The sequence below is a fragment of the Balaenoptera borealis genome (genome assembly GCF_965194805.1).
Source record: "Balaenoptera borealis genome assembly, contig: HAP1_SCAFFOLD_689, whole genome shotgun sequence".
NCBI lineage: Eukaryota > Metazoa > Chordata > Mammalia > Artiodactyla > Balaenopteridae > Balaenoptera > Balaenoptera borealis.
Genome location: NW_028123510.1, coordinates 386,567 through 402,045, shown reverse-complemented (window position 1 = coordinate 402,045; position 15,479 = coordinate 386,567). Strand labels below are relative to the sequence as shown.

General features: G+C 43.1%; 1 long non-coding RNA gene across 1 annotated transcript in view; it reads right to left on the bottom strand.

The window, feature by feature from the left end:
* Positions 1–1,441: 1,441 nt before the first annotated feature.
* The window catches only part of LOC309621563, a 47,668-nt gene continuing 33,630 nt past the window's right edge, over positions 1,442–15,479 (bottom strand). Inside the window, exon 2 of the long non-coding RNA XR_014240091.1 lies at positions 1,442–1,684. This is a non-coding gene — a long non-coding RNA (uncharacterized lncRNA). The remainder of the gene's footprint in view (positions 1,685–15,479) is intronic.

Below are 15,479 nucleotides of genomic sequence, written 5' to 3'. Positions count from 1 at the left end.
TGTATAAATGATATCATAGGATATTTGTCATTCCCTTTTGACTGACTTAACCTAATATGATTATTTCTAGGCTCATCTGTAGTCCTGTAAATGGCACTGTTCATTTTTTTCCCGAGGCTACTATTCCATTCGGTACGTATACCACTTCTTCTTTGTCCATTTATCTGTTGATGGGCATTTTGTTTGCTTCCATGTCTTGCCTATTGTAAATACTGCTGCAATACACGATTTTCCATCCCGTGTCTTTTGGATTCTGGCTTTCACAGGTGACAGGCCCAATAGTGGGCCTTCCAGATCATATGGTGACTCACTTTTTACCTTTAAACACACTGCCATTCTGTTCCTATTATTGGCTGTTACCACTTTACATCCCACTTAGACCGAGAGGTTATGCTGTTCTCCACAACTTCTTCAACATCTATTGTTTGTTGACTTTTTGCTGATGGTCATTCTGACTGGTGTGAGGTGATACCTTTGTGTAGATTGGGTTTCCATGCGTCTGACAATTCCTGATGTTTTGCGTTTATCAATGTCCTTTTCATTTTTTTTTAAGATTGAGCTAAACTTACAACTTCTAATTGCCTTCTTGAAAAATTTGCCGCGTTTGGATTTTTTGGCCATTCCCTGCCCCAGGATATTTTTTGACGGCATGAGTCATTTACAGCCCTGCAGTCCTTGTGACTATTAGTGACCATTAGCAGTAGATTTGAGCTGCTGTTTGAGGAAACGGCCTTAGGGTGGGAAGACTTCTACGTTGCCAACTCTGCTTGCTAGGGAAACAGAACCTTGCTGCAAGTTGTGCTTTTAGGTTGCAGATTAGAGTGGAATGTGCCAGGACAAACCCCCATAAGTTTTAGCCTCCTTAATTCTTGTCTGTGTCTTTAAGTTGTAGTTTTTATCAGAGCAAACTTGATTGAAAAATGTCTTTTTTTCTAGGTGTACAGAATCTTGTTCATTTACACATATACATATATCTATTGATCTTTGGGTTCTTTTCCATGTAGGTTATTACAGAGTGTTGAGTAGACCACTCTTGGTATTCCATAGGTCTTTGGGGATTATATATTTTATATGTATTAGTATATGTGTGTTAACCCCAATATCCTAATTTATCCATTCCTCACACCTTTTCTTTGGCTTAACCATAAGTTTGTCTTCTCAATCTGAGATTGCCTTTCTCTGTGGAAATATGTTCATTTTTATGAATTTTCAGATAACATAAGTGACATCAAAAGGCATTTGTCTTTCGCATTCTGATTTACTTCACGTTGTGTGATTATCTCTAGGCTCATGTGTGGTGCTGCATATGCCATTCTTTTATTTTTTTTCGTGACTTATATTCCATTCTGTCTATATACCACTTCTTCTTTGTCCATTCATCTGTTTATGGACCTTTTTTTTGCTTCCATATCTTGGCTATTTCAATATTGCTGCAGTGCACATTTGCCTGCCTCTGTCTTTCCGATTCTGGTGGCCTTAGGTTATAGGCCCAAAAGGTGCCCTGCCGCATCATATGGTAGCTGAATTTTTACCTTTTAAAGCAGCTCCATTCAGTTTGTGTTAGTGCTGTTACCACTTTACATCCCACCAGCAGCTAGAAGGTACACAGTTCTCTACAACCCCTTCAGCATTTATAGTTTGTAGACTTTTTGCTGATGGTCATTTGACTGGTGTGAGCTGAAACCTTTTTGGACGTTGGATTTGCATATGGCTAAGAATTCCTTATAGTGAACTTCAGGCATGTCCTTTTTTTTCTTTTCCTTTTTTTTTAAAGAGTGACTACACCTTCCCTCTTCATATTGAGTTCTTGAAAAATTTGTCATGTGTTGAATTTCCTTGCCTATGCCCTACCCCAGGGCATTTTTTGAGGGCAGGCGTCATTTACAGTTTTTTTTTAAATTTAATTTATTTTATTTTTTATTTTATTTTATTTTTGGCTGTGTTGGGTCTTCATCGCTGCGCACTGGCTTTCTCTAGTTGCGGTGAGCGGGGGCTACTCTTTGTTACAGTGCGCAGGCCTCTCATTGTGGTGGCTTCTCTTATTGTGGAGCACGGGCTCTAGGGTGCGCGGGCTTCAGTAGTTGTGGCACGCGGGCTCAGTAGTTGTGGCTCGCGGGCTCTAGAGCGCAGTCTCAGTAGTTGTGGCGCACGGGCTAAGTTGGTCCGCGGCATGTGGGATCTTCCGGGACCAGGGCTCGAACCCGTGTCCCCTGCGTTGGCAGGCGGATTCGTAACCACTGCGCCACCAGGGAAGGCCAAGAAGGTGTTTTTTAACGTGTAATTTGAGCAAGTGGTTCCGTGTTATTAACATGCCCGGGGCGGGGTGGGGGGGTCGGTGTGACAGGGCTGCCCTCCTCTGCAGGTCTAGTTCCAGTCTCCGAAAGGCATTGAGGATTCTGTTTGAGGAGTCTGTCTTCCTTTGTGTTTTCTGCTCCCCACGCTCCCTCCTGTAACCCCTTTCTGCCATCCCCACTCCCCCCACCCCCCCAGTCACACGTTGCAAACCCCAGACCCGTTTTTTCCGTTGTGATTAAACGGTCACCTGAAGCCGCCTCCAGGAGCCTCTGATCTGAACCCCCTAGTGGCATTAACGTGGCCCTCGCGCTATTAACTTCAGCCTCACAGACTTTCCCCGCTGAGAACAGCTTTGCTGGGCACTGAGGGTCTGTGACTTTTATCTCAGTTAGGCCATTAAAAAACTGAAACATGGTTTAGATAAATAAATAACTCCTCCTTCCCTTCCTCCTGACTCTGAGCTTGGAGCTGGTGAGCTGTCTGGGGAGAAGGTCACGGGATGGGGGCTGGGGGATGGGGAGAGAGGACAAGGTAACCGTGCCTGACACGGATCTGTAACTACACGTGGACAGAGCTCTATACTGAACGTGTCTGGTCCCTCCTTTGCTCCGAGGCGTTCCCGTTTTCTGGTTGGTGTGAGGGGTGGGGCAGAGTGGAAGGTGGACCAAGGTTGCAGTAGCTTTGTCTGACTCTAGGTCTGTGACATCCCCCTTCAAGCACATCCCTCTTCCCCACTGTCTCCCCATCTCTTCCCTCCGCCCCTTTCCGTGACTGTCTCCCTGTGTTTCCACCTTGTTGCTTTTCTGTGGTCCCTCTGTTTCTCTTTCACCCTCTACCTGTCTCCGCCTTTTGTCTCCTTCCGAACCTTCCAGCATCCCCTGTGCTGCGGTTGGCGCATGGTTTGGGGGATCGCCCTCCAACGCAGGCTGCAGGCGACTTGTCAGACTGCTTTGTGAAACCAAAAAATGTAGAAATCTTTCATTTCCTTGGCCTCTGAGGCTTCGCTGGGGTGGCGGGCAATTGGCAGGCCTGTCGGCTACACCCCACACTGGTCGTTGTTTCATATTCTTAGCTATAAAAGTGGGGATACAAATGGTACCTGCTTCATAAGGCCGTAGTGAGGATCCAGCAGGAAGTGGATGCGAAGCCCTGAGCACAGTGATTGATTCTCAGCAGATGCTCAATGAATGAAATCTCTTAAATGAAATCGTTTATTATAAAAATGTTTAGTCCGGGGTAAAAGTGGACCAGAGCAATGAGCCCCCATGCATATACATCAGCCAGATTCGGTATGTTTCAACATTGTGTGTACCTGCTTTGTCCATCCCCTCTTCTTGTGGTTGCCGGAATATTTTAAAGCAATTAGCAAACCCCTCGTAGCATTTCAGCCCTATGTGCGTCTCTTAAAAATCTGAATGTTTTCTCATACAACCTTAAGACCTTTATGCCAACCAATGAAAATGATGATTCTTACTTTAATACTGAGTCCATATTCAGGTTTTTCTGATTAACTTTAAAATGTCCTTTTACTCTTGTGTTTTTTGAATCAGGATCCAAATATTGTTCTTGTATTGTAATTGGTAATAACATCCCATTAATCCAGAACAGCCCCCCACCCCACCCCCACCCCCACCCCCAGGTAATTGACGTATTGAAGAAACTGGGCCGGCTGTAGAGTGTTCCACATTCTGGATTTCTCTGTTTGCTTTTTCGTGGTGTCATTTAAATTGCACTTCTGCTTCCTAAATTTCCTATGAGCTGAAAGCCAGCTCCAACAGCTGGATTAGCGTGTTAGGTTCGGACTTTGTAGCAAGAGGCACATGACACGTAGGGGCCGCTCAGCCGTCCGTCACTTCTCTAAAGTGGGCTCAGGTGCGCTCAGCTCTCCGGCTCCTCACTCAGCTGTCATCTGCCATTCGTTTCATTTTCACTGACGATCTCTGCATAAATCGATTATTTTATTAGGAAGTTAGGAAGCGGTGAGTTTGCTAATCATGCCATTCCTTCCACGTTGACTGCTTTTTACTCATCCACTTGCGCTATATATTTGCCTGTAAAGACAGTCAGGTGCGGTTGGCAGATTTCTGCGACGTCTCCCGTGACTTTTAAAAGCCTCCAGGGGTTACTCCCAGGGGTAACCCGCTGAAAGAGATTTTGCAGATATAATTAAGGTTGTGTTCTGGGTGGGTTGAATTTGCTCACACCAGCCCTTTAAAAGCAGAGAATGTCCTCAGGCCGGCAGCAGAAGTCAGAGAGATTGAAGCAGGAGAAAGGTGGGACGCACCCTTGGCAACTTTGCAGGTGGAGGGGGCCCCATGAGAAGGATTGTGAGTGTGTCGAGGAGCTGAGGGGGCCCCATGAGAAGGATTGTGAGTGTGTCGAGGAGCTGAGGGTGACCCCTCCTCCTTGGCAGGCAGCAAGGGAACGGGGACCTCAGTCCTACAGCCCTCGGACCTGCATTCTGCCAACAGCATGAATGAGTTTGGGAGCAGATTCCTCCCTGGAGCCTCTAGATAAGAACCCAGGTTGCCAGCACCTTGATTCTGGCTTTGTGAGCCCCTAGGCAGAAAACCCAGCAGAGCCAGCCAGGACTTCTGACCTCCAGAACTGGGAGGTATTTATTAGCGGTGTTTTTAAGTCACTGAGTTTGTGGGTGTTTGTTACACAGCAATAGAAGACTAATAGAGCAGGATCAATGCTTAACTTCTTTGTTTTTAATTGCCGGTTTCCAGAATAAAAAAGGTTAAGTAAATGACAGCTGCCTTTATCTTCCTCATCCTAACATAGAAACCATACGTCTTAACGGACATCAATGAAGTGGATTCCTAATTTGCTGTCAGTAAAACTTACTCATTTAGAGATTGACAAGTGTCCTGGGTTTGGCTCATTGAAAGAATGGTTTTAAAGGGATACTGGTTATCAAATAGACAGTAAAATCAATTTGTCGGTTAAAATCAATTTGTATGGTTAAGATGTTTTGCTACCATTTTCTTCTGTGATATACTGAAATAATTTCATCATATGCAAGTGGGGCACATAACATTTGATAAATTCCATCTGTCTGTTGACAATCTACTCACTTCTCTGACTGCATACCCTCTCCTGTTAGAGAAGGATGTTTCCGATTATAAGGAGACTCCAAAATAGATGCTTAATTCATAAAGTATGCAAATGTTACTCTCATATATAAAGAACATCATGGTTAAAGTACTATGACGTCACATCATTATTGCCATGGAAGACATTTCATTTTCTCACACTGACTTCAGAGCTTAATCCAGAGTCTGAATATTGATCTTTTTGAATTCGTGTGAGAATTGGTGTCTTTGAAACATGGTTTTGGTCAAAACAAAATTTTGCAACTTTTACTCTTTGAAAAACAGCTTTATCGAGGCATGATATTACATGTTATAAAATTCACTCACTATGAGTGTAAATTTGATGAGTTTTAGTAAACTCTGAGTTGTGCAGCCAGCACCACAGTCTAATTTTAAAACATTTCCATGTGTCAAAGAGACCCCCTGTGCCCACTTGTAGTCACTTCCTGCTCCCATCCCCAGGCAACCAATAATCTGCTTTCTGTCTCTATAGTAATTTTCCTTTTCTGAACATTTCATATGAGTGGAATCTTACAGGTTGTAGACTGTTTGTCTTTTGCACATGGCTTCTTTCATTTAACACCAGGTTTTGGAGGTTGATCCACGTTGTGTGTTCCGGTCTCTCGTTCCCTTTTGTTGCTGAATAATATTCCATTACGTGGATAGACCACATTTTGTTTATCCCTTCGCCAGTTGATGGACATTTGAATTATTCCCACTTTTGGTCTATTACAAACGATGCTGCTGTGTTCACATTCACGTACAAGTGTGGATGTATGTTTTCATTTCTCCTGGGTATGTAACTAGGAGTGGAATTGCTGGGCTGTATGGTGAATTCATGTTTAACTTTCTAAGGAATCACTAGTTGCTTTCTAAATTATACTACATTTACATTCTCACCATCATTTTATGAGAGTTCCGGGTTTGCCATAGCCTCATCAACACTTGCTGTTGTCTTTGATTCTAGCCTTCCTAGTGGGTGTGAAGTGGTGCTTCATTGGGGTCTTGATTTGCATTTCCCTAACAGTTAGTGATATTGGACATGTTTGTGGTGATTAGCCATTCTTATATCTTCTTTGGTGAAATATCTATTTAAATCTTATGCCCATTTAAAAAATTGATTGTCTTTATTTATGTTATTTATCATGTGTATAATTCACAAATACTTCCTCCCAGTCAGTGGCTTCTTTTTCATTTTCTTCATAGTGACTTTTGAAGTACAGAAGGTTTTAATTTTGAAGTCCAGTTTACAACTTTTTGGAATGAATTTTAGTGTCTTATCTAAGAACTTTTTGCCTAACTGAATTCCCCAAAGATTTTTTTCTCTTTTTCTTCTAGAAGTGTTTTAGCATTTTAGCTCTTAGGTCTTTGTTTGATTTTTGAGTTGTCATGTATAACGTGAGGTAAGGGTCTAAATTCATCTTTTTTTGCATGTGGCTATCTAGTTGTCTGAAAAATGTTTGTTTTTTTGTTTGAAGATAAAAACGTTTTCTTCCCCCGTTGGATTGTCTTGGCACCTTTGTTGAAAATTGATTGACCATAAACTTAAGGACTTATGTCTGGACTCTTAGTTTTGTTCTGTGGATGTATATGTCTGTCCTTATGCTGGTCCCACAGTGTCTTGATTACTGTAGCTTTATAGTAAGTTTTGAAATCAGGAAATAAAAATCTTCTCACTTTATTCTTTTCTTTCTTTTTTTTTTCAAACTTGTTTTTGGCTCTTCTGGATCCTTTGCATTTCCATATGAATTTTAGCATCAGTTTTTCAATTTCTGCCCCCCCTCAAAAAAAAGCCTACTCAGATTTTGGTAGGGATTTTGTTGAATGTATAGATTTGGAGACAACTGTCATTTTAACAACATTAAGTCTTCCAATCCATGAATGAAATGTCTCTACAGTTGTTTACGTCGTCCCTAATTTCTCTCAGCAGTGCTTTGTAGTTTTCAGTCTTATGTGTCTTCTTAAATTTATTCACAAATATTTTAATGTTTTTGATGCTATTATGGATGAAATTGTTTCTTTAATTTCATTTTTGGTTGTTCATTGCTAGTACATGGAAATAGAATTGGATTTTGTATGGTGATCTTGTATCCTACAATCTTGCTGAACTAATTTATTAGTTCTAGTAGATTTGTGTATGTGTGTATGTGTGTGAGTTCTTCAGGATTTTCTACATGTAAGATCCTGTCTCTGAATAAAAACAAATGTACTCCTTTCTTTCCAGTCTGGTGCCTTTTCTTTTCGATTTTTACTTTTCACTTTAATTTCTTAAATATTTATTAACGTTGGTCTCAAACATATTTAGCATGCTTTCAAAGAACATTCGGGTTGAAAGAATGCATAAATTATATTTGGCGTTTGGGGCTAAGGCATAAGAAATATACTTGCCATGGACTTTGAAAAAAAAATGTATGTTTCATTATAAAAAGGATACATTGGAAAGACAGAAATTGCTACCTTACAAAGTTCTTTTTTTTTAAATTATTATTTATTTATTTATTTATTTATTTATTTTTGGCTGTGTTGGGTCTTCGTTTCTGTGCGAGGGCTTCCTCTAGCTGCGGCAAGTGGGGGCCACTCTTCATCGTGGTGCGTGGACCTCACTATCGTGGCCTTTCGTTGCGGAGCACGGGCTCCAGACGCGCAGGCTCAGTAGTTGTGGCTCACGGGCCTAGTTGCTCTGCGGCATGCGGGATCTTCCCAGAGCAGGGCTCGAACCCGTGTCCCCTGCATTGGCAGGCAGAGTCTCAACCACTGCGCCACCAGGGAAGCCCCAAAGTTCTTTTTAAAAGGATTTTCTAAGCAGGCCTGTAGAAAGAAAGATGGACACAGACATGACATAGAGACCTCTTTTTTTAATTTGGTAATTATATGCAAAATACAGGACCACAGAAGTACTGAAAAAAAAATAAGCGACACAGAGGAAAACATTTTAGGTTTACTTTTTTGTCAGTTTCAAGGATCAAAGTTACCAGCCTATTTTATGATTATAAAATTATTGCTCGAAGTGCTTTGTGCTTCAAAACATGGTAGGTGGCTAAAATCTGCAAATACTTAACCTCTGTGCAACTTCTGACTTGAAGAGCAGAGTTAAATGATAGAACATCGAGCCCTTTTGCTTGTGGTCGTAGAGAGGGAAATCTTAACCTGGGAACCCCCCTTCAGGCTTTGTTTTCTCTTTTGTTTCCACCTTTGTTTGGAAGAGTTTGTTTGTGTCCCTGCGCAGGGCCTTCCCCAGACAAACAGCCTCCCTGATTGACAGTCACAGATGGCCGCCGTCCCACCCTGTCTGACGTGTAAAACTTCCTCCAGCTGAGAGCCACGAGCCCCAAAAGAGAAGAAAACCTGAGGCCCGGGCTTCCCTGGTGGCGCAGTGGTTGAGAATCTGCCTGCCAATGCAGGGGACACGGGTTCGAGCCCTGGTCTGGGAAGATCCCACATGCCGCGGAGCAACAAGGCCCGTGAGCCACAACTACTGAGCCTGCGCGTCTGGAGCCTGTGCTCCGCAACTAGAGAGGCCGCGATAGTGAGAGGCCTGCGCACCGTGATGAAGAGTGGCCCCCACTTGCCGTACCTGGAGAAAGCCCTCGCACAGAAATGAAGACCCAACACAGCCAAAAATAAATAAAATGAAATAAATTAATTAAAAAAAAAATACCTAGCTCCATCATTTAAAAAAAAAAAAAAAAAAAAAAAAGAAAACCTGAGGCCCCATTCAACCCTGCATCAATTATCCATGGCTTTGTGGAGACTTCTAGTGAGGGAAAGAGTTAAAGATCCATTTAAACTTTCAAACAGCAGAGGTAAACACTTGGCTAAGCACAGCTGATTGGATTTTCAATTGAAGAGGCCAGGCAGCCACAGGCAACGGGTGGTGAGGAACCCACAGAAATGATGGACACAGATTCTGCACTTTCAACTTGCATCTCTAGACAGAAATGCCGCCTAGAGAGGAAAGACACTGAAGAAGAGGGAAAGGCTGTGAGTCCAAACCCCACTGGTAGGCAGTCCTTTGGGCTGACTCCTTATCTGTGTTGGCTCCCACAAGCCTGGGTATTGGCGCCCCAGGTTGGAGACGCCACCTGCCCTGCCACGCAGCCTCTGCGGCTCTGAAAACTGGGGACATCTGAGAAAATTGTGGCAGCTTTCAAAGAGAGTAAAAAGGCTTAAACCAGTCCTATGAGAAATTTCGTTGTCTTTTTTGTTCGTTTATTTTAAACCAGTTTATTTGGGCCGGTTTTCCTCTTACAAGACATCATTCAGGTTCTAAGATCAGCCATGATTATCTCTTCCCAGAAAAATTCAGAAGAGCTACACTTCTGCTGGAATGGCACAGTCCTTTAACATCTGCTAATCACTAGAACTATAGGAACCCTGGCATGTGACCACCAGACCCCTGATCTGCAGGCTGGCAACTCTCTCTCTGATCTTGTAGGTGGTTGCTATTTAATTTTCCCTGAGCTCTTCTGAGCCCGTGGTTGATGGGAATTACTGTTGGTTTAAGACAGTGATGGCCACCTGTGTACTAAACACAGCACTAGTATTTTCTATGCTAGTTAAAATAATGTGACCAAGTTTGCCCATCCCCCAAAAAGCAGAGCCTGAATAGGAGGTAGGCACTTCACAACTGCTATTTTCCGTCTGTCACCAGGAAAAGTTAGTGGGGAAATGAGCACGCCTCGGGTTTTTTTTTTTTTAATTTTTTTCTTTAAATTTATTTATTTATATTTATTTTTGGCTGTGTTGGGTCTTTGTTTCTACGCGAGGGCTTTTCTCCAGTTGCGGCAAGCGGGGGCCACTCTTCATCGCGGTGCGCCGGCCTCTCACTCTCGCGGCCTCTCTTGTTGCGGAGCACAGGCTCCAGACGCGCAGGCTCAGTAGTTGTGGCTCACGGGCCTAGTTGCTCCGCGGCATGTGGGATCTTCCCAGACCAGGGCTCGAACCCGTGTCCCCTGCATTGGCAGGCAGATTCTCAACCACTGCGCCACCAGGGAAGCCCTGGGTTTTTTTTTAATTGAAGTATAGTTGATAGAATGTTGTGTTAGTTTCAGGTGTACAGCAAAGTGATTCAGTTATACATATATATATTCTTTTTCAGATTCTTTTCCATTATAGGTTATTACAAGATACTGAATGTAGTTCCCTGTGCCATACAGTAGGTCCTTGTGTTTATCTATTTTATATATAATGGTGTGTATCTGTTAATCCCAAACTCCTAATTTATCCCTCCCCACGTTTCTCCTTCGGTAGCCATAAGTTTGTTTTCTATGTCTGTGAGTCTATTTCTGTTTTGTAAATCAGTTCATTTGTATCATTTTTTTAGATTCCATGTATAAGTGATACCATGTAATATTTGTCTTTCTCTGTCTGACTCACTTCACTTAGTATGATCATCTCTAGGTCCGTCCATGTTGCTGCAAATGGCATTATTTCATTCTTTTTTATGGCTGCATAATATACCATTGTGTATATATTGATATATACCACATCATCTTTATCCATTCATCTGTGGACGGACATTTAGGCTGCTTCCATGTCTTGGCTATTGTAAGTAGTGCTGGAGTTTGTTTTTTAAAAAAGCATATAAACTATACAATTCCTAGTTAATATATCATGATACTAAAATCCAGAATTTGGGGGCAGTGCACAGGTCTCTGCTTTATGTGCTTTGTTGAATGAGACTTTGAGAATCTAATATATATTAAGTGCTCCACTGGAAATGTCTTATTAAACAAAACAGCACATAGGGGAGACTAGAACAGCGTCAGGCCACAGAGGACTTTCCACCTGCCACCAGCTCACTCTGCAAAAGGATGGATGTGAAACCCACAGACCTCTGGCATGCCAGTATCAGACAGCTGTAAGGAGTGTTTACTACTGCCCAGAAGTCTCCGAAATTCTTGGAAGGGGCTACTGGTGATGTTTCAGCGCCATGAGTTTAGATCCCACGGCAAGTGTGGGGAAACCACTCTTAGCCAAAAGGAAAGTCTAGCCAATCAGCCAACATCTGCAACTGACTCAACTTTGTAGCTGTCTCGTTGCCTGGGTCCACATAATTAAGGGAAAATGCTACATGCTCTAGCAATATTAGCAAAGCTGGGGTCTTAATATATATTCCTAGAGAGTTCTAAGGACCCAGGAAACATCACCTCTACTGGAAAAGTTGACCGTCAGCTTTTTGAACTGACAGTAGAGGGATGATTGGGCGGTTTTAGGACTTTAGGAGCCCCAAACGCCTGAAATTCCAGGTGGCAGTGCACTGTCATTAATATCCCCTGGTTTTAGCTCTTTGGGAGATACCTTTTCTGAGGGTTTTATACATTATTTTTGATTTATTTTAGTATTCCTACTTCTAGTCAAAGTCAAGACCAGGAAATGTAGAGATATGCTATGAGGTGGTTCTCGGGCTTTGTTTGAAATCTACTAAAAATTCCGTCATTCGTTCAGTGACTTTCACTGTGTACCATGCATCCGTGAGTAGTACTGCTATGGGTGCCCCTATGGAGCTGACATTCTTTGTTTAATATATTTATTTAATTATTTATTTGGCTGCGCTGGGTCTTAGTTGTGGCACGTGGGATCTTTTAGTTGCAGCATGCGAACTCTTAGTTGTGGCATGTGGGATCTAGTGCCCTGACCAGGGATCGAACCCGGGCCCCCCTGCACTTAGCCACTGGACCACCAGGGAAGTCCCTGGAGCTAACATTCTACCGGGGGGTTGGGGGGGGGGCGGGAGACAGACCAACGAATACACACTGTCCGCACAGTAGTAAATGTTGTGGAGAATTGTAGAGGCCAGAGGGGGGCAGGGCTTGCCGGTATGTGCGGCAGTTTCAAAAGGGTGTTTGGAGAAGGCACCACTTATAAAGGGACGGTTGAACAGCGTCCTGGGGAGGTGTGAGGGCTGAGCCCCTGTGTACTGGGGGGAAGTGGGTCCAGGCAGAGGGCTCAGCAGGGCAGAGACCCTAAGACTGGAACCACGTGGTGGAGGAAGAGCAAGGTGGCTGCAGCCAAGGGGCTGAGTGCGAGGGACCGCGAGACAGGTGGGGGGTGGTTGGCGAGGCTTTTTAGGCAATCACGAGGATCTCCACTTTTACTGGTCCTGGGATGGGGCACAGGAAAGTTTGAGCACTGGGGCGGCACACCCTGACTCAAGTGCTCATGCAGCATCGTCTCGGTGCTGTGGAAGCAAGAAGCAGGAGATGCTGCAGCGCTCAGCAAGAGATGATCCCGGCTTTGGGACCAGCGGCCAGCAGTGGAGGTGGTGAGAAGTCATCTGAAGATGGGAGGATAGATTTGCAGTGAATTGTGCTGTGGTACAAAAGCGGGTGGGAGGCACAGGGGCTTGCAGGGTACCATGTGCTTGGGTTCAGCTGGGGTCAGAAGGTGAAAGAAAGGCTCAGGCAAGAGCCTGAGGGTGTAGGGCGATGACTGTGTTCATGCATCTCGGAATTAAGGTGACTTGCTTGCTTTGCACAGTGGGCCGTCTGCTGAAGAGTATTGTCACACCCGCTCTGTGTTCTGCGTGATGCTTTTAGGTCAGCCTTAGAGTTCAGAGCTTTGTCCCAACTCTGCTCGCTGATGAACAGAGAAGATTCTTGTGATTTGGTGGTTTCCAAGAGAAATCCCAGCAAAGTGTGGATGGAGGTGGGGGCAGAGAGAATTGCTTTAGTCCCTCAAAGAGACTGTTTATAACAGTAGAACACAGTGAGAGCAACTAGGACAGCTTCTTCAAGAAGCACATATTCTTTCTTCCCTTGTAAGAGGCACTTACTCTCCAAAGAAATCTTTTTTTTTTTTCCTTACTGGAAATATTTCACTGCTTTGATTTTATTTTTTAATTCATTGTCTTCAAAGTTTGCTCTTTCAGAATTCATTTGCTTACCATATAATCTATGACTATTTCAGAAGATTGAAATTAGGTTTGTTTTGTGGCTTCTACTTTTAAACCAAGAAGTGGGTTCAGAATTGGTGATGGAAGAGAACTTGAAATAGGATAGCTTATTGGGAACATTGATTTGGGCCCTTTTCTTCTAGTGTTACTTTTTAGCTTATCTCTTTCAGAATATGCCTGATTTCCTTCTCTTGAGATACCACATGTCTAAGGATCCAGTTGTTACTTAATTTTTCTTTGTTTACTGATAAATATGCTGTATGCTTTTGTTCTTTTAAAAAGCAATTTTATTGAGGTATAAAACACTCACAATAAAATACATCCAATTTAAGTATAGAGTTTGAGTTTTGACAAAAGTGTGCACCCGCGTACCTGTTACCACGATCCATATATGGACCATTTCCATCACTTTAAAAAGTACACTCTGGGCCCGTTTCTAAATAGCTCATCCCACCCAGCCCCAGGCAAACACTGATCTGCTTCTGCTTCCAGTCACAATAGATTATATTTGCCTTTTCTAGAACATCCTATCAATAGAATCAAATCCTATGCACTCTTTTGGGTCTGGCCCCTTTGCCTCAGCACCATGTTCTTCCTTGAGGTTCATTATCATGTTGCTTGTGTTGGGATTTTTGTTTCTTTTATTGCTGAATAGTATTCCAATGTATGGACTTATTAACACACTTCACTTTTCATGGACATCGGGTTGTTTCCAGTTCAGGGAAATTATGAGTAAAGCTGCTATGGATATTTTTCATCAAGTCTTGTTGTGAACAAATGCTGTCATTTCTCTTTGGTAAGTGCCTAGGAGAGGCATTGTTGCATCTCCTGTGATAGGTACACACGGTATTTTTTTGTTTTTTGGTCGTACCATGCAGCTTGCGGGATCTTAGTCCCCCGACCAGAGATTGAACCTGTGCCCCCTGCAGTGGAAGCATGGACCCCTAACCACTTACCGCCAGGGAATTCCCAGTACACACACATTATGATTGTTATGTCATCTTGATGAATCTACCACTTTTATCATGATGAGAAGTCTGTCCTGGTAATAATATATTTGTTCTGACGTCTACTTTGTCTAATATTGTTATAATCACTCGAGCTTTCTTGATATTAGTGTTTGCATGGTATGTCTATTCTCTGACCTCTGCCTTGTAATTAGACTATTTAGACCATTTACACTTGAATAATTACCAATTTAGTTGGATTTAAATCTCGTATGTATTATTTGTTTCCTTGTTGCTTTTTTCTTCTCCAGTCTTCTTTTGGATTGAGTATATCCTAGTAAGTTGTCATCACCACTGGCTTATAATAGCTATATAGCTCTTCATTTCATTTATTTTTCTGGTGTTTCCAGGCACCTCGTCTTCCGTGAACTCCTGGTGCCTTTGCCTCGGCAGGACCACCATGGTCTGCTTGGGTCCCCCTCCCAGCACCACATTTCAGAAAGTGCCTCCAGGCGAAGAGCTGACGCAGCCTGGGGTCCTCCTAGTTTGCTTCCCTTCTTTCAGGGACTCTAGCCCCTTCTGTGTCTGAAAACAGTTACTTCATATACTTTGTCCAGTTTTCTGGTTGTTATTGTGGGAGCTTAGGTTCGGCTCTGGTTACCATATTATGTTCTGAAGTGTAATTTTATTTTTGAAATAAAGTATTTGGTTCTTGGCAGGAGAATGTGTTAAATATGTGAAATTGGGACTGCCTGTAAAACCCTAGATGCATAACACCATTGTTATGACTTCACAAAGTGATGTAAAGATGGTGATGATCAGTTTCCGGCTTAGGCATAGCAGCACGTGTAAACCTCAGAAGCAGAAGCTTTGAAAAGTTCTGTATCAGTCCCGTTTGAATGATAACAGCCCATAATCGAGCCCTTAGGTGCTCAGTGTTCTACATACAGATCTTTTTTAAAAAAAATCATCTTACGTGTGTGTTTTTTTAAATTATTTATTTATTTATTTATTTATTTTTGGCTGCGTTGAGTCTTCGTTGCTGTGCACGGGTTTTCTCTAGTTGCGGCGAGCGGGGGCTGCTCTTCGTTGTGGTGTGAGGGCTTCTCACTGTGGTAGCTTCTCTTGTTGCAGAGCACGGGCTGTAGCACGCGGGCTTCAGTAGTTGTGGTGCGTGGGCTTCAGTAGTTGTGGCTCACCGGCTCTAGAGCGCAGGCTCAGTAGTTGTAGTGCACGGGCTTAGTT